The sequence below is a fragment of the Leopardus geoffroyi genome, chromosome C3 (genome assembly GCF_018350155.1).
Source record: "Leopardus geoffroyi isolate Oge1 chromosome C3, O.geoffroyi_Oge1_pat1.0, whole genome shotgun sequence".
Classification (NCBI taxonomy): domain Eukaryota; kingdom Metazoa; phylum Chordata; class Mammalia; order Carnivora; family Felidae; genus Leopardus; species Leopardus geoffroyi.
In genome coordinates, this window is record NC_059338.1 from 99,841,297 (window position 1) to 99,863,374 (window position 22,078).

The 22,078-nt window shown below is 39.2% G+C and overlaps 1 pseudogene; it reads left to right on the plus strand.

Moving 5' to 3' along the window:
* The first annotated feature begins 15,442 nt into the window (after positions 1–15,442).
* LOC123586622 lies at positions 15,443–16,228 on the plus strand (annotated as a pseudogene).
* The last annotated feature ends 5,850 nt before the right edge of the window (positions 16,229–22,078 follow it).

Here is a 22,078-nt window from a genome sequence, read left to right on the forward strand (position 1 = left end):
TGTCACTCAGGGACAGTGTGGCAGACTCCACAAATGGTAAAGAAGAGCACGAGTCAGTCATTAATTGTAACACAGGGTGATGATGGTGATGACAGAGGTGTGCAGTGGTGGTGATTAGTTTAAGGTAACTGCCTTTAGGAAGGCAGGTAAACTCACGGTGGAGGGAGGTTGTGTGATCCAGAGGAGAGCTGGTGGAGTCAAACAGACCTGGGTTTGGTTCTTCTCCTTGCTCCTTACTAGTGAAGTTCCTTAGCACCTGAGAAGCTCCGTTTTCTTCTTAATAAAATGGCGGGTGATCTTACCTGTCTGCTTCTTGGGAGATACTATTCACTCCACAATGGGCAAATGGGAGATATGTGTAAACTATTGTAATTTTTACCTGGGAGTGGAAGAAGAAAAGACCATTGCCAAACTAGTACTAGGGTTAGAAAAGTAATTATCTCTTGATTTAAATAAGGCTTCATCTCCTGGCTTCTACAGACAAAACTTTAACATTCCAGTGTTAGCCTCTGAACTTATAGAGGTTCAAACAGCACAAATGACTACTGTACAGACAAAATAATTTAGCTCACAAGAAAAATATGATTAAAGTTTCCAGGAGAGTTATTTAAAAATTAATGCATTGGCTAGTCCTTGGTACAGACCTTACCTGGTGATTACTGTTTTACTGAGAACTCAAAGTGTTTTACTGAAAACTCAAGTCCAGCTAATCCCAAATAATAAGGATTCTGTGGTTCAAACACGTGGAGAAATTGTCGGTTAAACAGATTTCTTCATTACAGAGTGTTTCATACCTTTTAAAATTAGAAAATGTATTGGATATCTCTATGAAGGGATAGAGTATATAACATTTCCCCAATGTATTTGACCATGGAATTCTGTCTTCTCTTCCTTTCCTCCCCACCCTGCCCACTGTGTGTGTGTGTGTGTGTGTGTTTCATGTCCTAGTCCAGTAGAACTCTTTTGGAAAACGATGCTTTATCTTTTTATACACCCATATAATGCTCATATATGTCTGCCGCCTCCTACTGACATCCCTGCTAGTGTTCTGAAGGTCAAAATATAATATCATACCAGACACAAAAGTGTTCTTCACATCTCCTGAAACTTACAGGAGTCCTAGAGATTTTCCTTTGAACTGCTTATAGTGAGTTCATAATGAGCATCTTAAAATTTTTTTTTAAAGAAAACTTTCTCAAAGCATCAGATTAACACTTTGAAACAGGGGGAAAAACAAATAATAGGGAAAAAAAGGAAAAACGATAGTTGAAATCCATTGCAAATGTGTACTCTGAAAACAGTCTTTCATCTTGATTTGAAAGAATTCTGCTTTGTGCGTTAATAAAGGTTTTCCCCTCCATCTGATTCAAACTCATCGTAGAAATTACTTTCAGGTACTGTTTGTACAATGCTCACAACCAGAAAGAAAGCCTATACATGTTGCATAAATAAGGATATGCTGCCTGAAAACAAATGTATCCTTTCAAAGATGAATGAAGAAAACAGCCATGGCCAAGAACTAGAACGTTCTAACCATGGCTATGAGTTGCGAAGTACCTAAACACACAATCAAGGACCCATGTGAATTCTTCAAATCTGGGTCTATCTGGGAAAAAAGAAACACACTTTTGGTCAAAACTGTCGTTTCCATACATTTCCACACATATGAATTTACATACTCATGCAAAACCCCAAATGCACATAAATATTTCTGGAGCGTGTGAGCAGTTTCACGGCAAGACCCACTCGATGCTGGCAGGCACACTTGGTTGGTCTGCTGTCCTGAGCTCTGAGAGTCATGGAGCCTGATGGATCCATCTCCACCGGGGCCTTGTAACTACACAGATGGCAGTCCTGTTTTTACATGTGGTTTGGCGATAACCACTCAGTTCTTAATGAGGAATAAAAATAGATTTGATAAATTCAGTAAGACTGTAATTAATCTGTAAAGACTATAAAAAATCTCCAATTTGAAGATCTTTAAAACTACCCAATAACTCATTCTACTTTTCCAATTTGTTCCCTCAAATTAAATTTGACCTGTCAAGCTGACATAATTCCATGTACATAGGATTACTGAGGGGTCGCAGTAAGATCGTTCCAGAGCATAGAGCTTAGACTCCACACGCTTGAAGGCAAGCTAAATGAGGAACGTGAGCCTCCCCCTTCATTTCTCAGTAACTTTTAATTTGTCCTCAAAACAGGAATGCTAATTTAGAAACACCTTGTTCTGCTCTTTCTTTACATTATTGAGAATCTGTTATTTTTAAAAGATTTAAGACATGAATTATAAAAAATGCTCCATTTTTATTTTTTTTTTAAATAGCAGGTACTTGGTTGTTCAGATTTATCTTAATTGCTTAAGAATATTTTGTGAGGAAAAAATAGAAGTTTAATGTTCTTACTTATCAGCAATTCCATATTCCTCTTTTTGTTGTTCCCAGGGATCTTCTCCTCACAGCTAAAATAACTTAAACCTGACCCGGAGCCTCAGACCTGCCCAAGTCCCTTTGATGTAGAACTGTTTTTCACATCCCCACTTTGCTAGTAAGAAAACAGACAAAAAAAGGTTGTAAGAAACTCAGCCGGCTTCTGTGGAGCAGAGCTGGGATTTGAACTTGGGTGCCCTGTCCTTGGAGCCTGTGCCCTTAACCACATGCTCTGGGCCTCTGCAGTGCCTACCATTTGAACAGACTCATTCTTTGGGACCTCCTTTACTTAAGCGGGATGGAAAACAAGAAGCATATGTGAGAGTGCTCCCCGCCTCCCCCCCCGCCACTGTTGAATTCTAGAACACGAGCTCCCAAAACAGCCACTGTAACTGTGCTTTCTTCCCCCATGACACTGTGTTTTTAAAAATGTTTGTTTATATATTTTTGAGAGAGGGAGACACAGGCAGAACGTGAGTGGGGGAGGAGCAGAAAGAGAGGGAGACACAGAATGTGAAGCAGTCTCCAGGTTCTGAGCTGTCAGCACAGAACCATACTTGGGGCTCAAACTCATGAACAGCAAGATCGTGACCTGAGCCGAAGTTGGACATTTAACCAACTGAGCCACCCAGGCGCCTCAGCCCCCACAACACTTTGAAGGAAATGGTATTCACTAGGATGCATAAATGCCACTGCATCTGTGAGATACTAGTCTCGTTAGAGTGTCATCATATTTCATATATAAAAATCAACATGGCTAAGTGACAAATACTTTTTTTGAGAAACCAACTTCTTTTTTTTTTTTTTTTAATGCTAAAGGGGAAGGTAGTACAAAGACAGAACACTGAATTGGTTTCATCACGGTTATGTTTTGCCTGGCATAACACTCTTAATGATGAAGACAGGAAAGTGTTTCGATGCTGGTATGATCAGGTGGATGAATCACTACCTTTAAAGCAATACCTGTGAGGAATTGTGGGTAATTCAGGCTCACATGCTATAATATTCAACAGACGCTGATCTGTGTCCAAAGTAAATTCCTCATAGCTTCCTCCACTTCTGCAGGTCTCTGTATCCTTATCAAATTTTTCTTCTTAGGGCCCCTTCCTTCTCTTGACTGGGAAAAGGCCCTCTGATACACTAATAAACCCCTGTGTGTTTGACCCCTGCACTCTCCACAGGCTCGTTGAAATCATGATGGCTTCACGTAGATCTCAACGTGCAGTCACACTCCTGTTTTCATCAGTGTCCAGTTCCTGCTGATGGGCACCTAGCGCCCCACTGAGCTCTCATAACTCTCTGCACAACTTTTGCAGTAATTCACATTTCCTGCAAAGACTGCAAAACTTCTGTATCATCTCCACTGCTTCAGCTTCAGCGTTTGAAGACTTTCTTTGTAATCTCCATACTGTAAGTGCACAGCTTCAAAAGTATTTGTTGGCAATGTTGAATGAAATCACCTGATACAAAATTAACTGTTTTCTTAAAGCCCACCCTCATATTGGATAATATTCTCATTCCTAAGGAAGGAAGTAGTATGTCATCTTGGGAAGTATGATTTGTGTAGAGAGTATTTCTTCTTAGAAATTGCAGCAGACGTTGCTATTTCCTTCTTAATATTCATTTCCCACTGAGCAATGTACTTTGCTCTGGCTTTAATTCTCAGCTCCTCTTGAAGCTCTGAAATGCAAGTGGAAGTTGCTCTTCAGGATTTGCAGGAAATCTTCAAGAAATCTGTAAGGGAGCTTAAGGGAGGTAAGTTCTTTGAATTTTTGTCTCTTCCTGGAAACTAGGTGCAATGGTTGGAGATCTAGCAGCCTTCATGGACCGTGAAGTAACTTTAGAGGTGCTAGGACTTATCTTATTGATAGAAGAAGCCTGAGTTTCTTATGTTCATGGACAAACCAGCTCAAGACTCCTACATCTTTTACGTGAAAAAGAAATACTTTTTAACTTTGTTTAAGGTATAAATTTTGTTTGTTTCTTTAACTTTAATGTTATTTGCAGACAAATGCAATTCTAACCAATAGAGAAGTTAATTAGGCTAACTTAAGTGAGTATCCAATTAAATTTTAAGTGGCATAGTACAGGCAAAACATAGGAATTCAGTAATACCTTAAGACCTTCATAAGAGAATAAAGCAAGTTTCTAGTCCTAATTAGGGTGGGTTGTGAATCACTGGCAAAATAGGAAATGCAACTCAAAACTGTCATGAGCAATTAATTGGAAAATATGAGGAGCAGCTTTGTAATGCATCAACTTCGCTAGGCTGAACTACTTTTCTCAGAATTCCTTTTTCTGTATGTTTCCAGATAGAGTGAGCCACAAGGGAGCTCCTTGCAAGCTACATGGGGGGCAGAAGGGAAGCTACACACACTTTGTAACTCACACAACATGTCCAACCCATTCACTAGAGGCAGCAGTCAGACCTGCAAGCATCCCACCTTCCTCGGGATCCTTCTTCAGCATCTCTGAATCCTGGGCCAGTTGTGTGTGTTTAACTCTGTGATGAAAGGCCCTGATTTCCGTAGATACTTACATCATCAAGGTCAGACAGAGGCAATAGGCAACCTGTGTCAGAGGAAACGTGTGTCATCACAGGAATTTCAGTCTTTCCTTGTGGATTCCAGATCATGTTCATGGATTCCAAATTTTCCTTGCTCTCCCCTCCTTTATCTCCATCTTCCCTTCCTGGGAATGACTGTCTAACGAGTAGATTTTAAGCTCTAACGAGATGCAAAGACATTAATCTTGAAAAGGCCACTTAACCAGCTGCCACAGTTGCAGAAGTTCCAATCTCTGTGACAAATCCCTTCAGTAAACTGTAGTGGTTGCTGTTTTTATTAGGATTGTGTCATAGGGATTAAAAAAGAGAGAGAGAAGATGTGATAAAAATCCATGGAAAAGGAATCATTAGAACTCAGTAACTGATTACTCTTGATACTTAAGGGGAGATCGAGTAACGGGATGTGAATTCCAGCCTCCAGAATACAAGGGACTTAAAAAAAATAAAGAAATGACTCTCCATATTGGTAAGATAGTAAAAGAAAAGCTTCATTAATTAGGAGAATCAAACAAGCAAGTGTGGAATATGGCAGAGATAAAAGTAAAAGATAGGGATATCTGCTTTATCCAGAGATAAAGCAGTCTGGAATGTGGCAGAGAAATGTGTAAATGAACATAAGGAAGAACATTAGCCATCCATAAGACAAACCCCTGGGTACATTGCTGAACTTGAATCTCTGAAGAGCCTTAGCGGGAAATTTAAAAAGGTGAAAATTGACTGATTGAGTCACTTTTGTTTGGAGGAACCCAACTCCAAGCTTGTGTAACCCCATGATCTTCTACTTTGGGGACGATACTGCTGCAGGTACCTGAACGGGACCATGAAAGAAATCAGGAAGGTAGCCAGGGTTGTAGTGTGGCTGAGCTGAATCAAGGGCCACTGTGGCTAATGGTACGTTAGCTCTGTGTAGCTCTGGAGATGGGTTCCAAGCTTGGAAAATGTCATGCAAGCTTCCCTACAGTCCCTGCACACTCCTTAGATGTCATTCCCATTGGCCCGTAATGATTAAATACACAAGGTAGAAAAAAGTGAAAAGATCTCATTACCTTCTTTAAGACACTTTTGTTTCTCCGATGAAGAAGACTGAGTAGTAGGTACCATGCTGTTGAAAGAGTTAAAGGAAAAGTTTGGTAATTAATAAAACCAATAGATATGATGAGCTGCATTTCAGCAGAAGTAGTGCAAGGAATAACTGCACTTTCAATAGTTGTTCCCAGCAGTACATCACTGATCATCTCCCCTGTGTAGTGAAAGAATTAGGAAGGGACAAAGGAGAGGGTGGGGAAGCAGGGACAGCAAGACAGGACTGCGGAGGGGCTGTGCCAAATAGTCACCATGACCTCGCCTGATGACAGCTCAGCTGTCTGAGTGAGGCATCCCCAATTATACCCACATTTTTACTGAATTAAGTGGGAAACAATTCTTAAGCTTTCTAATGGAGAAAATATTGATGTTCTGGCAACGTTTCTTTGAAGGCAACCTATGAAAGGGTTTGTATGAAAACAATCTTTTGGCTTAGAGCACTGAGGAAGCACATTTTTAACACAAATATTGAGAATAGAAGGCACTGAGATAGAGACAGAAACTATTTTTGTAGACCCTGGTATGTGCCTGAAATGTTCAAAGTTCTGATGTCCTATTTGGGAAGAGAAGTTATTAAAGACTAAACATATCTGGAACCTGGAAATGATTTGGGATTAAGGTTTTCAACAGTTGATTCTATAAAGCATATAAGGAAATGAATGCAGAGAAAGGTTAGGCCCCTTTTCTAAGTTAAAGGAAGAGAATAAACACGGTGTTCTTTGCGGTCACCTTGCTTGACCCATGACCCAGGATCACTTCCCCCAAAGTGTATATAATGCTCCTTGAGTGCCATAGCCAAATTTAGTCAATATCTTGTCCTCTCCTTGAGGGCAGTGAGTGCCTCAAAGTAATAAGCATGATAAAACACTTTTTAGAGTAGTTGGACTGGTCCAGGTATTGTTCAAGGCTTTTCTCCTGTATCCATCCATGTAGTCCTCATAACAATCCTATGTGGTAGGCACTATTATTATTTCCATTCTACAAATGCAAATGCACAGATATAGGCACAGCAAGGCTATACAACTGGCTCAAGGTCACAGAGCTTGTAAAGGGCTAACTGGAAGTCTATTTTCAGAATCTGGTTGTACACAAGCACATTGTGTAGTTACAAAGAAATGGGTTACCCTAGAAAAACAGCATCTGTATAATTATATGTGAAAATGCTCACTGGTGGAAGCAGTACTTAACATGATCTTTTCTTACTGATTCTTTTTGGACTAAGAAGCCATTTGCACTACAAAAGTTAAAGGGAGAGTTGGGCAACTCTCTTATGACAGAATAAATTGGAATGCCAGAAGAGATGTGAATTTTTATTATTGATTAAACATAAAGCTGTTTGTATATATGTTTGGACATGAAATATCTGCAAAGTGAACTTTAACTTCATGTGTAATACTTCATTTTAACTTCTAAATTTTAGTTACCACCATGAATAGGTAGGAATACCACTTAGCAACTTCTGTGCTAAATTTTAAGATCAGATGAGAAAACATATGTGAAACTTTTTCTTCATCAAGATTCTGTATGCATGACCATTATTACAATGGCCTTGACTATAGCCCTAGTGTAGCAAAGACCAGTATTCCAGTTTCATTGTGTAAATGAGAACCTTGAATGTTTGACTTGTTGAAGTCACAGCAAAAGTTGAATGCAATGCCAGGACTTACTTGAAACCAGCAATTCTGAGTCCCAAGTCCAATGCTATTTTCATTATGCTTCATTATGTAACGATTTGGGATATGTTAAAGACAATTGCTATGCATTTGTCCAATATGGATAATGTAGAAAGACCAAGTGTCTCAATTGGTCCAGGATCAAAAAAGTTCTCTGGACATGGGACTGTTCAGTGCTTAAATCTAGAAAGTCCTCAGAAAACTGGGACTAGTGGATCACTTTCTGTAACTCTAATTGTTTATGTGATTTAAAAGAAATACAACAGTTGTCGGTTTTAATGGCCATATGTTTATATAGGGGGAAAACATGAAAATATTAACATGCCATTAGGTGGGTTGTCATTGAGAGTGAATTAAAAAATAAATGGAAATATTTATTACTCACATTAAAAACTGAAAGAAATAAACATGGCGGAGTGTGACTGCTCCTCTTTCAACTCATTAAAAACATGTCACCATAAAGCATAAGAGTATGGAAAAGCTTTGAGTGGAGGGAAGTTAGTGACCAGTGAGGTTTGAAATATTGTTCATAGACAGATGGGATATTTTTCCCTGAGTACTTTATGAGAATCTAATGAAGGTTGGAACAAAAACCCTGTTTTTCACAATTAAATTGAAAGGGTCAATGGAATTTTTATAATTATAGTTGACTCCTGAACAACATGGGAGTTTGGGGAGTCAACCCCTGTGCATTCGAAAATCCAGGTATAACTTTTGACTCCCCTCAAACTTAACTACCAGTAGCCTCCCGTTGACTAGAAGCCTTGCTAATAACATAAACAGGCTGTTAATGCATATTTTGTACATGATATGTGTTGTATACCATATTCTTACAATAAAGTAAACTAGAGAAAAGAAAATGTTAATAAGAAAACCATAAGGAAAATCCATTTACAGAACTGTCCTGTAAAAAATCTGCATATAGGTGGATCCACGCATTTCAAATCCATGTTGTTTAAGGGTAAACTGTACATGAGTATGGAAATGGAGAATTTAGATTACTACTTCTTGATCGCTAACATTTACTGAAAACCTACTCTGTTCCAGACGCTGTTGTTCTACATTTAATCCTCACAACTCTGTGAAGGAGACATTATCATCCCCATTACATATATGGAGAACTGAAGCATATTCAACATGCCCGAGTCTATGGCAAAGTTATGATACAAATCCAAGCCAAACAGCTCCAGAGTCCATGTTTTTTTTTTTACATTTTATTTTATTTTATTTATTTTTATTTATTTATTTATTTATTTATTTATTTATAAATATATGAAATTTATTGTCAAATTGGTTTCCATACAACACCCAGTGCTCATCCCAACAGGTGCCCTCCTCAATACCCATCACCCACCCTCCCCTCCCTCCCACCCCCCATCAGCCCTCAGTTTGTTCTCATGTTCTAATCTCTATGCTGCATCTAGTTAAGAGCATGACAGGAAGTGGGGGAAATGTTTACTTATATAGCTCTCACTTTGAAATCATTTCCAAATATATAAGAAGTGAAGTATCCGGGAAGGGCCATAAGGAGGAACAGCTACTGGCGGATCAGGGATGTAGTGGGGAAGGGTTACCGACAGATGCATTATTAACGGGCGACTTAGAGGCACCATTTTCCCTTCCTCTTCGTCTTCTTATTAAGCAGTCTCCCCTTCAGTGGTAGTCTCTGAGAGTCCATAGCTCTTGCGTTGTTTGAATACCTAAACAAGATGAAAAGAAAAAGAAATCCATGAAGCAGTTTCATCCTTGGCCCTGCCCCTGCCCCAGTTTCCTTGAGGAAATCTGTGGTTCATTCTGTACCTTATTTCTTTTTTAAATGGAATTTTGTTAAGGAAGATTTTCCACAATTGGAATATGGGAGGGGATTATGGTTAATTTGTTATAGCAATAGCAATATTCTTGTAGAAAGTGTCCCGTAGAAATGACTCACATTCAAGATGGGGGTGAGAGAATGTTCTCTGCCTCTGTGATTATATTAATAACCACAGATATCAATTTTTGTCTATAGAATAATATTTAAATGTGAGACATAGTAAACAGAGTATATTCATTCTGGTCTCTTCTATTCAGAGTACTTTACACAGACTTTTCTACAGGGGTAGATTATTTCAGACTTATCCTCATAATGATGAAGTATCTACCTCCTTTGTTCTGAAGGAAAGACAAATACTGATAGATGAGCACCAGGAGTAAAGTTCCTACACATCCCAAGCCACTAATTGCATGTTTTAAAAGGCTAATGTAAGATTGGTGCTTTGTGGGGAGAGAAGAAAAAGCAGAGGCTTTGGGGTTAGACTTCGATTCAAATTCTGGTGGCTTCTCTTCTTAGCTGTGTCATCGTTCAAGTTTGTCATCCTCATTTTCCCTATCAGGAAAACGAGATGATAAAACCAACCTATCTAACTCACAGAAATGTGAAAATTAAATTAAATCATGGAATTAAAACTTTAATAGATAGTAGACAAACAGTAGGCATATATTTATTATATAGACTTCCTGTGGAGTTTCCTACAAGCCTTAGACTTCCTTATGGGCAAAAATAGAGCAGAAATGGATTATCAGTAGTAGTCAAGTTTGTCAAAGTTTCCCTGCCTGTGGACTTAAATCTATCTGCTTACACAAGCATCAGTTTGAGTGTGCTGTTCCATCCTTAGACAGATGCCAATTTGCAGAGGGAAAATGTTGTGCTTACAGATTTCATTCAAATAGGCTTCGCTTCTAATGCTACTTGTGTGATTGCAAGTCTAGCCAGAACCCTTGAATTTTTGCTTCTTGAGAGCTGGTCAGGAAACTTTCCCACATGCATGCCACATGAACCCGAGATGGCAGAATTAATGTTCTAGTCATTAAGAATTAAGAGAAATCTAAATTTTTTTTTACAGTTAAAATATGAGCCCATAGGTTAAAATGAGTAGAGGTTGGCACTTGGCAATTTATTTTCTTCCAACTTTTTCGCAAGTATATCTGAACAAGACAATAGAGAGTTAAGAGCAAGGTAAGGATTAACCTTTTATTGTCTAGTATACTTTAAAATTAACATTGTTTATCCTAAACTACTCACATTGATACACATGCCCTCATATGCACTTGTTTACCCATTTATGTGAACCACCTGGAAAAACTCCCAAAGTATAATTGTTACTAATACATTATATATAATTCAGATTTTCTTCTTTTAAGGGAGATGGTGAATTCTGAAGGCAATTACAAGAAACTGAATAATGGTTGCCCTTTAGAACCTATCTCTTCAGTGTTCTCATTTCTTTGCTTTCATTCATGTCTTTTTACATCTTCATTAGAGGCATTCATTATAATTGGGCATTTCTAATTGAAATAAAGTTCTCAGAAGTTATTGCTGCAAGCACAAGGAAGAAAATGTTAATTTTCAGATTGATTAAAAGTATTTTTAAATTACAGAATGATTGTCCAAACTTCCCAACCATGACAACTCAGATAAAGTAACTAAGATTGGGGAAAATTACGAATACATTATGTGTTTTGAATCTGTGTGCTTCTACTCACAATGGTAGATTTGTTTATCGATACCCCATAAATGCAGCTTGACACACAGGAGGTGGTGTAATGTTTTATTAACTAGATATTATGACATGCTAGTGAATGCTTACCCAATCCATGGAAAGGGAGCCAGTTTATTCAACAAGTCATGGTGCTAAATGATTGAGTAGACCAGTGATTTGACTCAGAATTACACTTTTAGCTTTCACATCTTATTAACCTTTTCATACTCAACTCTTACTAGTCTCATGTAAAATTTTCAGGTCCCGGAACTTCTGATACTCTCTCTTGCTTTTTTTTCTTCATATGCTTTTGCATATGCCGTTCAGTCTTCTTGGAACATACTTTCCTGTCTACTGAAACATCCGCATTCCCTGGCTAATATTTTCATGCATCTATCATTCAGTCATCCATTTATACATTTGAGAGTCAAGCACAGTCCAGCTCTAGCACATGCACAGCATGTGGGTGGGAGGGGGATATAGTCATGATCAAGACGCTCATGGCTTTTCCACTCAAGGGATTTGCAGCTCTGGCAGAGGGTTTCTCCATCCAATCCGTTTCCTGTGTTTCTTCTCAGCTTTGTCACTGATGGGGAGAGTCTGTTACTCTAATAACTTTGACATTAAAGAGAAAGACAGGCCATAGTCACAGACACAGGTTTGTAAGCCGTATAGATTAACTTACCTAAGAGATCTATAACGAACCAACACCTCTAAGAATCCACCGTAATCTTCCCATAAAGGAGCCAGGAACAAGGCCATTCCTGCCTTGACCGTCAGTGCAGCACTATTTCTGGGGAGCAGGAAGCTTAATTCACTAGCAAAGAGAATTAGAATAATTCTAATAGAATTATTAGAATTCTATAAGAGAATAGAGGCAAATCCTGACATTCATTTCTTTCTCTGAGTTAGAAGTCTCTTGTTAGAGTTACTGTGTCATTCTGCTCTCACTATATTATAATTATCTGTCCCTTTGCCCATTTTTCCCACTAAACTCTAAGATTCCTCCTAATCTTTGTGTCCTCAGAGTCTATCCCAGAGCTTAGCACATAGCAGATGCTCAGTAAATATTTAATGACTGAACCAGAGCAGCCACCAGGTATGGTAGCGAAGGTAACCTGATGTATATCCACAGGGAAGCCACTCACATAGACCACAGTGTGCGTATTATTGACTAGAATTTCTCTGTTGTACAGCCACATGCTGTGACTCTGGAAATAAGCTAACAGTGTTACTGTCTGATGAGTGGTAATATGGTAGTGTGTCTAATTTCAGGTGCTAAACGTATTGTACTTCCATTGTTAGTGCTTGATCATACATTTAAGGGTGAGGGAAAATAGATTAGAAAACTCGTCTGTTCAAAACACCCCACAGTACACAATGTATTCTATTTACTGCTGATGAATATAAAATGGAATTTAGACTCAATACACTTGGGTCTGAGTTAAGATGCTGTCTTAATGGGTAGATAACTACAAGAACATTTATTCTCTACTTTCAGTCTCAGTTTCTTCATTTGTGATACCAAGGTAAAAATATCTAGCTCTCCTGTCTGAGGTCTACAGGTCTATCCACTTTATTGTTCTCTACAACCATATTTTGGTTTTACTGATATTCTGCGTTGATCTTTCTGTTTTCAATTTCTTTGATTTCTACTCTTCATAGTTTCCTTCCTTATGTGTGATTTCAGTTTAATTTGTTCTTCTTTTTCTATTTTTTTAAATGTAGAAGTTGATCATTGACTTCAGAACATTCTTATTTTCAATAATAAAGAAAAGAGGGTAACTCTGAGGGGTGCCTGGGTAGCTTAGTTGGTTAAGCATCCGACTTTGAGATCATGATCCCACAGTTCGTGAGGTCGAGTCCCGTGTCCCGTATTGGGCTCTGTGCCGGCAGCGCGAGCCTGGAACCTGCCTCAGACTCTGTCTCCCTCTCTCTCTCTGCCCCTCCCCTGCTTACTCTCTCTCCTCTTTCTCAAAAGTAAATAAACATTAAAATTTTTAAAAAAGAGGACAACTTTGAATTAAACAAAAACATTTTTGAAGTGTATTTGTCAACATGTACATAAAGCTATTAGTAGATAATTGAATGAATATTTAAAAACATTTTTCTAACAAGTTTACTGGGATATTGTTTTGGCCAGATTAAAAACAACTAATCAAAAGTTGTCCACAAATAACTAGTTATTTAAAAATGGGTGTCTAGGTACTAAAGAAACTATGGGTGAGTGGAGAAAACATTAAGCTTCAAAGCAGAACATCTGATATTTTTTAATTTAAATTTTAGTTAGTTAATATATAGTGCAATATTGGTGTCAGATGTAGAGTTCAGAGATTCATCACCCACATACAACACCCAGCAGAAAAATCTCAATTCCAGTCGAAATTTCCTGAGCAATCTTGAGCAGGTCATGTCACCTCCTTTCAGAGGTGTGCAAATTATGACCCAAAGACCTGTTTTGTGGATCTGCCATCTCTTCTGTGGAAACAGTTCCACTGGAACACCACCACACTCATTCGTTCAAGTATGGTCTGTGCCTTTCACATTGCAGTAACAGAGCTGTGTAGTTGTGACAACGACTTAATGATCCACAGTGTCTAAAATAATTACTCTCTGTCCCTTCATAGAAAAAGTTTACTGACCTTAGCATTACTGCCCCTGCTTCTTTATCTGTAAAATAGGAACGATAGCCCCGATTCTTCACAGGGCTTTTGCCAGGATGCTCACTTTGGTAAATTTGTGTGGAAACCTTTAGTGCAGTGCTTAGCATATAGCGACTGCACAACTAATGCCCTTCTAAAATTTCCACCCACCACCCCATTGTTGATTTAAGACTAAGCTATTCTCTTTTTAACCTTATGTTTATAAGGCGAAACAGTTAGGTGCCAGAAAGCAAAATTCCACATTTTCCTTTTTAAAAACACTGTTATTTGCTTGTCATCATGGCTTTGTCAAACGGTATACTCTAACCATCTTTGTCATAAATAATTAAAAAAACCAGAGGAGATTTTAAATGCTGTAGCTGATGCAGTGCCGAACTCCAGAGACTTCATGCAAATGGAAATAAGATAGAATATTTCTGAGTCTTTAAGTGGTAAAGATCATAATTTTCCTTATACAGCAGCAAAAAAAGCCTATATTAGTAGTCAAGATTCTTGGTGGTTCTTTCCTAAATGACATTGTTAAAGATACAGGATTTTTTTGGTTTTGTGCTTGATGTTTAGAAATACATTGCATGCACAATGAAATGATAATTTGGAAAAAAATAAGGGGCTGCTGCATGCTGTGTATACTGTAATTCTTAGCTAGTCATGCTGATTACAGTGAGTAGGTAAATAAGGAGAGGAAGTCACAGGGGGTATTTCCTCTTTGCAGAATTGCCTTTATTAAATTATTCTCTACTGTGATCATCAGCCTATATTGAGGTAAAATATAAGAACATTAGTAAGCCCATCCTGTCTGATCTTAGGACAATAATCATGTATCCATCCTGATAAATTGCTGTTTCTATGTTATAAACCCTGTGCATTGAGGAACTGATCAGATTTCCATTTGCCAGTAAACTTGGTAGAATGCTCTGAGCCAAATTTGTGATTTAGTTGTAGCAATCATATGGATCTTTACGATGTACATTTTACAATCATCTCTAGTCGTGTTTTATGTCCGTTGTTTCTTCCTTTTGATCTGTTTTTATTTACGCTATCTAAGTAGTAATTTTGGAAGTCACATTCTATCGTTTCTGGAACAAGATTGGGTATAAATAGGTAATAGGGTAGTGGATAGATAATTTCCAGTGAAGTGCTAATATGTCTTTTGGTTCTCTCCTCAAGATACCTTATAAATAACACAACAAAATAACTCCCAGCTTAACACTTGATAAGCCTTATAATTTATTAAAAATTTTTTAAAAATGTTTATTCATTTTTTGAAAGAGAGAGACAGTGTGAGTGGTGGAGGAGCAAACAGAGAGGGAGATACAGACTCTGAAGCAGGCTCCAGGCTCTGCCCCGATGTGGGTCTCGAACTCACAAAATGTGATATGACCTGAGGCTGAAGTCAGAAGCTAAACAACTGAGCCACTCAGGCACCCCAATAAGTCTTACAATTTAAAGAGAACTATTTAGACGATGCGGGAGCCACCTGCTCTCTGGACTAGATAGCAGCACAGAGGGGATGTCCTGGGTTACCTTTCCGGAGTCGTCCACAGCCAACTCTGGCCCCAGGGCAGCGGAGGCAGGAGAGATTAACAAGATTGTGGTTGTTGTCTTCTTTCTCACAAGGCTAGTTCGAAAACATGGTAAATTGAAAAAAGGGGCAGTTGAGAGGTTTGAAATTGACCCTTAAACTTCAAGAAAAATACAACATCACTGGTACCCAGAAAAACCATCAAAAGAACAGGTCTGTGGATACATCTGTGTCAGTACAGTTCAGAGAGTTGATCCTGATGTCCTGAGACATCTGCATGAGAACAGCTGCATCTCTTACACCCATCTAGGTTTGCCAAAGGAACTCACTCTGGGTGGGTCTACGTGAGGTGTGCTGTGGGTACAGAGAGAAAAACAATGTTGCCAGCTTTGAAAATGAGGATGAGAACAAGATGAAATCTCCAAGAAAGTTACCAGGCCCCTTGATAAGGTTATCTCTGAGTTCAGGATCCTGACCTAACAATGAGGAAACAAGCAAGAAGAAGTGAAACCCAATTCCATGACTGCAACCCCAAGCCCCTTGTATCACATTTCACAGTGGATATTCCTGCATCTTCCATTGTGGCATCCTTTGCTCAGAAAAAAAGCCAGGAATGTGCTGAGGGAATGGCCATCAGAATCAGTACCCTTCTCCTATTCCATTTGTTATCCAAATCACAAAAGGAAGAATGAACCATTTATCACCCAAATCCCTCCTGGAATGTGTTGTGACCAGAATCACTGGATTAATCCTCAGGTGTTAGCACCTCACTAGCTGCTTTTGATTCTGTTGGTGTCAATGATGAGAGAAGGTAGAATAAGTCTGACCACATATTAAAAATAATCGTTCAGGGGCACTTGGGTGGCTCAGTCAGTTAAGCATTGGACTCTTGCTTTTGGCTCAGGTTGCGATCTCAACTGTTTCATTTAGTGGATTCAGCACCCCCGTCAGATTCTGTGCTGGCAACTCGGAGCCTGCTTGGGATTCTCTCTCAACCTTGTACTTATTTGCACTCCGTCTACTGTTTCGTGCCTTCTTCCCTTTATGTAACCTGCTCACCTGTAAGGAATTCTTTTGTCCCTTATCCTAAACTCAGTCAGGCTTCATATTCTCTAGAACCTACCAGTTAACCCAGGTTGAATGAAATGATCTTTGTTGGTTTTCATACTGTCCTGTACCTACCTCCATTATTTCTCTCAGCATATTACATATGAAATTCTCCTTTGAAGTATCTGCCACAATTAGACTAAGAGGCTCTTTGATGGTGTGGGCCATATCTTATTTCATTCTCCTCAGTGCCAACTACTTTAGGTGTTGAGAAAAGATTTATTGAGTTAAACTGAACTGAATCAGGCAAGCAGTAAAGAACCAGGGAGCACGTAGGCACTATATGCACCATAGATCACATACTCAAACACAGAGCATGACAGATAATATAAATAAATAAGTGCATGTTCTGTCAAAGGGGGGCAGCTCCTCTAATCTAGATGATCAGTTGTTACCAAGTGGGATTGCAGTCCCATCTTGCCAGATCTGTGGTTTTGGAGAAGTCAGAAGGGTCAATTTTTTAAGTAAATATTTCGATCTTAGATCTTAGTGGCAATAAATTCAGTTTTAAAGACTGTGTGGGCCAAAAAAACCTGGCTGTTTCCAGCATGAGGCTGCCAGTTGTGTCTCTGCTGTGATATTTCAACTACGAATTTTGTTGTTGTTGTTACAAATGACAAAAAAAACAACTCTAGATATCTGACACAAAACAACAAACAAAAGAAAAAAACCCCAAAGAAATATAGTGGAAGGATCTAGGAGAAGGGGTAGTTAAAGAATTGGAGGAACAGCTAAATAACTACATTTGAAGCAGTACAGAGCCTGGATGGTGACAGCAAATCTTGGAGACAAAAAGTAATCAACAGAAGAGTGACCAGACTCAGACAGGCTTCTGTCTGTGTCAAGAAGTTATGACTTCAATTACTGAGAGGGTTGCCAGATGTAGCAAGTAGAATATTGGACACACAGTTAAATGTGAACTTCCAATAAACAACCAATTTTTAGTGTAAGCATATCCCATGCAAAATCTCATTTTAGCAATTCCAATTAGTAGAAGTCAGAGTCTGAGTTGCTTAATTTGGGTCACATGTCTATCCTTAGTCCCCTGAATGAACCATCTAGGAGCACTTAAAGTAATGGATGATAGGCTTTTAAAAGAAAATTGGGTTTTTCAACCACAGGAAGAGGCAAAGAATGTTAGGATGTCAAAATGGACCATTCTATCTATCTATCGATCTATCTATCATCTATCATCAATATATATGTTTATCATTGTCTTTTTACATAAACATGTAGTAGGGTGATATTAAAAATATTTTTTATTTAAAAAAATTTTTTTGTATAGGGGCACCTGGGTGGCTCAGAAGGTTAAGCATTCGACTTCGGCTCAGGTCATGATCTTGTGGGTCATGGGTTCGAGCCCTGCGTCAGGTTCTGTGCTGACAGCTTGGAGCCTGGAGCCTATTTCAGACTCTGTGTCTCCCTCTCTCTCTGCCCCTCCCTGTTCACACTCTGTCTACCTCTCTCTCTCAAAAATAAATAAACATTAAAAAAAAATAAAAAAAAATTTTTGTTGAATATTTATTTATTTTTATTTATATTCAAGTTAGTTAACATATAGTGTAGTCTTGGCTTCAGGAATAGAATCCAGTGATTCATCTCTTACATATGACATCCAGTGCTCATCCTGAGATGTGCCCTCCCTAATGCCTATCCCCCATTTAACGCCCCCCTAGACCCCACCCTAATATTTTTTTTAGATGTTGATAAGTCTGGATCAAGGTTCTCTGCTGTGCTGCATGTTATCTGTGCTGGATTGTGGGCAGGAGGTCTGGGGAGGATCTGAGGATCCAAGGAAGCCATAGAGAGGCACCAGGAGCTCTTGTTAACATCTGTTTACTGCTCAATATACAATTATTAGATGGTACAGGGGCGCCTGGGTGGCTCAGTCAGTTGAGTGTCAGACTTCGGCTCGGGTCATGATCTCACAGTTCATGAGTTTGAGCCCCACATCAGGCTCTGTGCTGACCGCTCAGAGCCTGGAGCCTGCTTCGGATTCTGTGTCTCCCTCTCTCTCTGCTCCTCCCCTGCTCACATGCTGTCTCTCTCTCTCAAAATTAAAGATTAAAAAATTAAAAAAAAAACATGGTACAAAGGTAAACCTTAAGAAAGTGATTGTCCTTGTTTAGAAAAATACCTTGATGTAATGTTTTGACAGAGTTTGGGTGTCGCCTTTAAAAACAGAGGAGGAGAAAGCTAAGATATTCTGTGAAGGGTTAACATGAAGCTGAATCTGTGCCAAGGAAGAAATTAGAGAGTAGTAGAAGAAGACAAGAATGTGAGGATGCACACAGTCACTGGCCAGACTCTGGAAGGATGGTCATTGAGGAACGCCTGGTGGCATGACAGTACAGGACTTTTAAATGAGAATGGTTAATATTAAAATTTAAATTGGTTGTTGTGCTAAAGTATGCCTTATGAGAGCAGTTTTGGAAGAAATAATATAAAAGGAGGTATGCTCTGCATGTGGGTTAGCGGAGACAGGAGAGAAGGGAGCAGTCATGGGAAGTGGGATGTGAGTGAGTCTGAGAGCTCAAGGGCTCAGAAATACAGAATGTGGGCATCGGAGGAAATGTGAGCTGTCAAGAACCCCTTTGAATTTTGTGTGTGTGGTGGGAGGAAGAATCTAGCATTTTATAACAATTTAATTAAATATTGGAGTACAGGCTGACTCCAGCTGACATTTGAGTCATAGATATGACCTAGATGGATAATTTACATTATGCAGTTGTAGCTTTCAAAAAACTTTCATTTGTTTATTTATTTTTGAGAGACAGAGAGAGAGAGAGAGCACGAGCAGAGGAGGAGCAGAGAGAGAGATGGAGACACAGAATCTGATGCAGGTTCCAGACTCTGAGCTGTCAGCACAGAGCCCGACGCGGGGCTCAAACTCACAAACCGCAAGATTATGACCTGAGCTGAAGTCAGACGCTTAACCGACGGAGCCACCCAGGTGCTCCAGTTGCAGCTTTTATATTAACCACCAATTGTTTCATTCTAGGGATTGTTAACATGTTGGTTGTCAGGAGTGGCTGGCTGTCAGTCCTATTCCTGGTTCCCAGAGTCTTCTATGTCATTCTTTTTGTCCCAAACCTTGTGATGCTCAGATCTTAAGTCTCCCTCTTTCTTGTGAGGTACCTAGGTTCTTTGTTGCCCTCTGTGTTTACTTGGAGTCTAGTAGTTATGATACAGGGCTTTCTCAGTGCATGTCTAATATATGTGCCTATGTACAGTATATGCTGCTCTTGCTGCTACTATTCATACTGTCTATTATATTTCTTTACTTTTCTCTTTCATACATGCATATTCCACTTGGTGCCGATACTACTGTGAATAGGAAACAATTCCACCCTTTTTGGAGCGTATGCCTGAGATCATGGGCTCTGGGGTCAGACCACCTGGAGTAAAAATCTTGCCTCCACCACTTGTTTATCAAGCTCCGAGACCTCTCTCTGCCTCAGTGGCTCCCTCCTGTAACAAATTGAATGGGGTTATTTTAATTGGGTCTCAGAATCATAGAATTGGATGAATATGATTGTTGATTTAGGACCAGCTCTCTTTATTGCTCATTCAAGGTGACTTTTTAAGCCTCCCTCTAGGGTGACCCTTAGGAAACCGCCCCCAGAAATCCGAAACTAGAACACTGATAATAGCGGATTCTGATACATCTTTCTTTCTCTTGTTTATGGCAACTCCTCTCCCAGGTGTGCTGATCATTCTCCCTCTTTCCTTAGAGCACATTTCCATTATATCTGTTCACCAAACGTTTTTAGTCATTTTTAAGTTTATGAAATGAAAATATCAGACTGCATTTAAACTTCTGCAGCTTATCTTTTCACTTAAAATTATATTGTTGAGATTCATCCATACCTTTCCTTAAAATTTGTTTTCAATGTTTATTTATTTTTGAGAGACAGAGCACAAGCAGAGGAGGGGCAGAGAGAGAGGGAGACACAGAATCTGAAGCAGGCTCCAGGCTCTGAGCTGTCAGAACAGAGGCTGACGCAGGGCTCTAACCCAGAACCACGAGATCGTTACCTGATCGACTGAGCCACCCAGGCGCCCTGAGATTCACCCACATCTTTGTGTCTAGATGTTGTTCATTTGTTTTGACTGGTGTAGAGTACTTTATTATATGAGCATACCAAAATAACATTATTTATTATTCATCTCTTCTTTCAGTTTTGTTTGTTATTTCTTTACTACTAGGCAACAGGGTTACCATACACATCTGTGTATAGGTTTCCTGTATAGGTTTCCTGGTGTAGGTATACAGGAGTTTCTCTTAGGAAGAGAATTGCTGGATCATAGTCTATGCATATGTTCCACTTTACAAGACAAAACCAACTAATTTCCAAAGTATGGAGGCAATTGATTTTTGGTATGGTATAAGCCTTATGTATAGCCTTCTTCCAACTCCATTTGTTTAAAAGACTTGCCCCCAAATGATTTGGTGTGCTAACCTTTTTTACATATCAAAGTTCCACATACATACATGTGGATGTATCTTGCCATCTATATTTCATTGATTAATTTTTCTGTCCCTCTACCATGACAGAATGGCTATAGCTTCAAAACAAGTTTGGATATTTGGTGGTGGCTGAGATCACTCTCTTTTTTCTTGTTAGAGAGAGAGGGAGAGAGAGAGAGAGAGGGAGTGTGAGAGTGTGTGCTCGAGGGGGAGGGGTAAAGGGAGAAGGAGGGAGAGAGAATCTCAAGCAGGCTCTGTGCCCAGCACAGAGCCCAAAGCAGGGCTCAATCCCACGACCCTGGGATCATGACCTGAACTGAAACAAGAGTCAGCCGCTTAACCCATCCAGGTGCCCTAGTGTGATCTTTACTGTAAGGTGTGTTGCTGTTCTTTAGATACCCTTTATGTTGTAATTTACTGAGGTTTTATTTTATTTTTTTAAAGTTTTTGTTTATTTATTTTGAGAAAGAGAGAGGGAGAGACAGAATCCCAAGCAGGCTCCATGCTGTCTTGAACCCACGAACCACGAGATCATGACCTGAGCCGAGATCAAGAGTCAGACACTTAAGCAACTGAGCCACCCAGGTGCCCCTACTGAGGGTTTTATTAACTTTTTTCTCAGTATATGAAAAAGGTCCTTTGGCTTTTCTCCTTTAATCTGTTAATGTGGTAAATTACGTTTCCAGATTTTATAACACTAAACCAAGCTGTGCATTCCTGAGATGTACCCAAGTTATTGAGTATTGTCACTTTTTATGTATTATTGAATTAAAATTATTAATATTTAGTTTGGGATATTTTGCAGAGAAATGAGAGAAATGGGTTTCCTTTCCCTACTCTGTCTGGCTTTGCTGTCTTGGTCGCTGTCTTCACAGAATGATTTTGGGAATCTTTCATCTTTCTATTCTCTAACATGTTTGAAGACTGGGTTGATCAGTACCTTAGCAAAATGTAACTGTACTGTCTGTGAAACGATATGCACCTAGTGGTACAGGGAGAATGCTGCTAAATGTTTAATATCTAGCTTTTGGTTGGGGAGAGAGGCA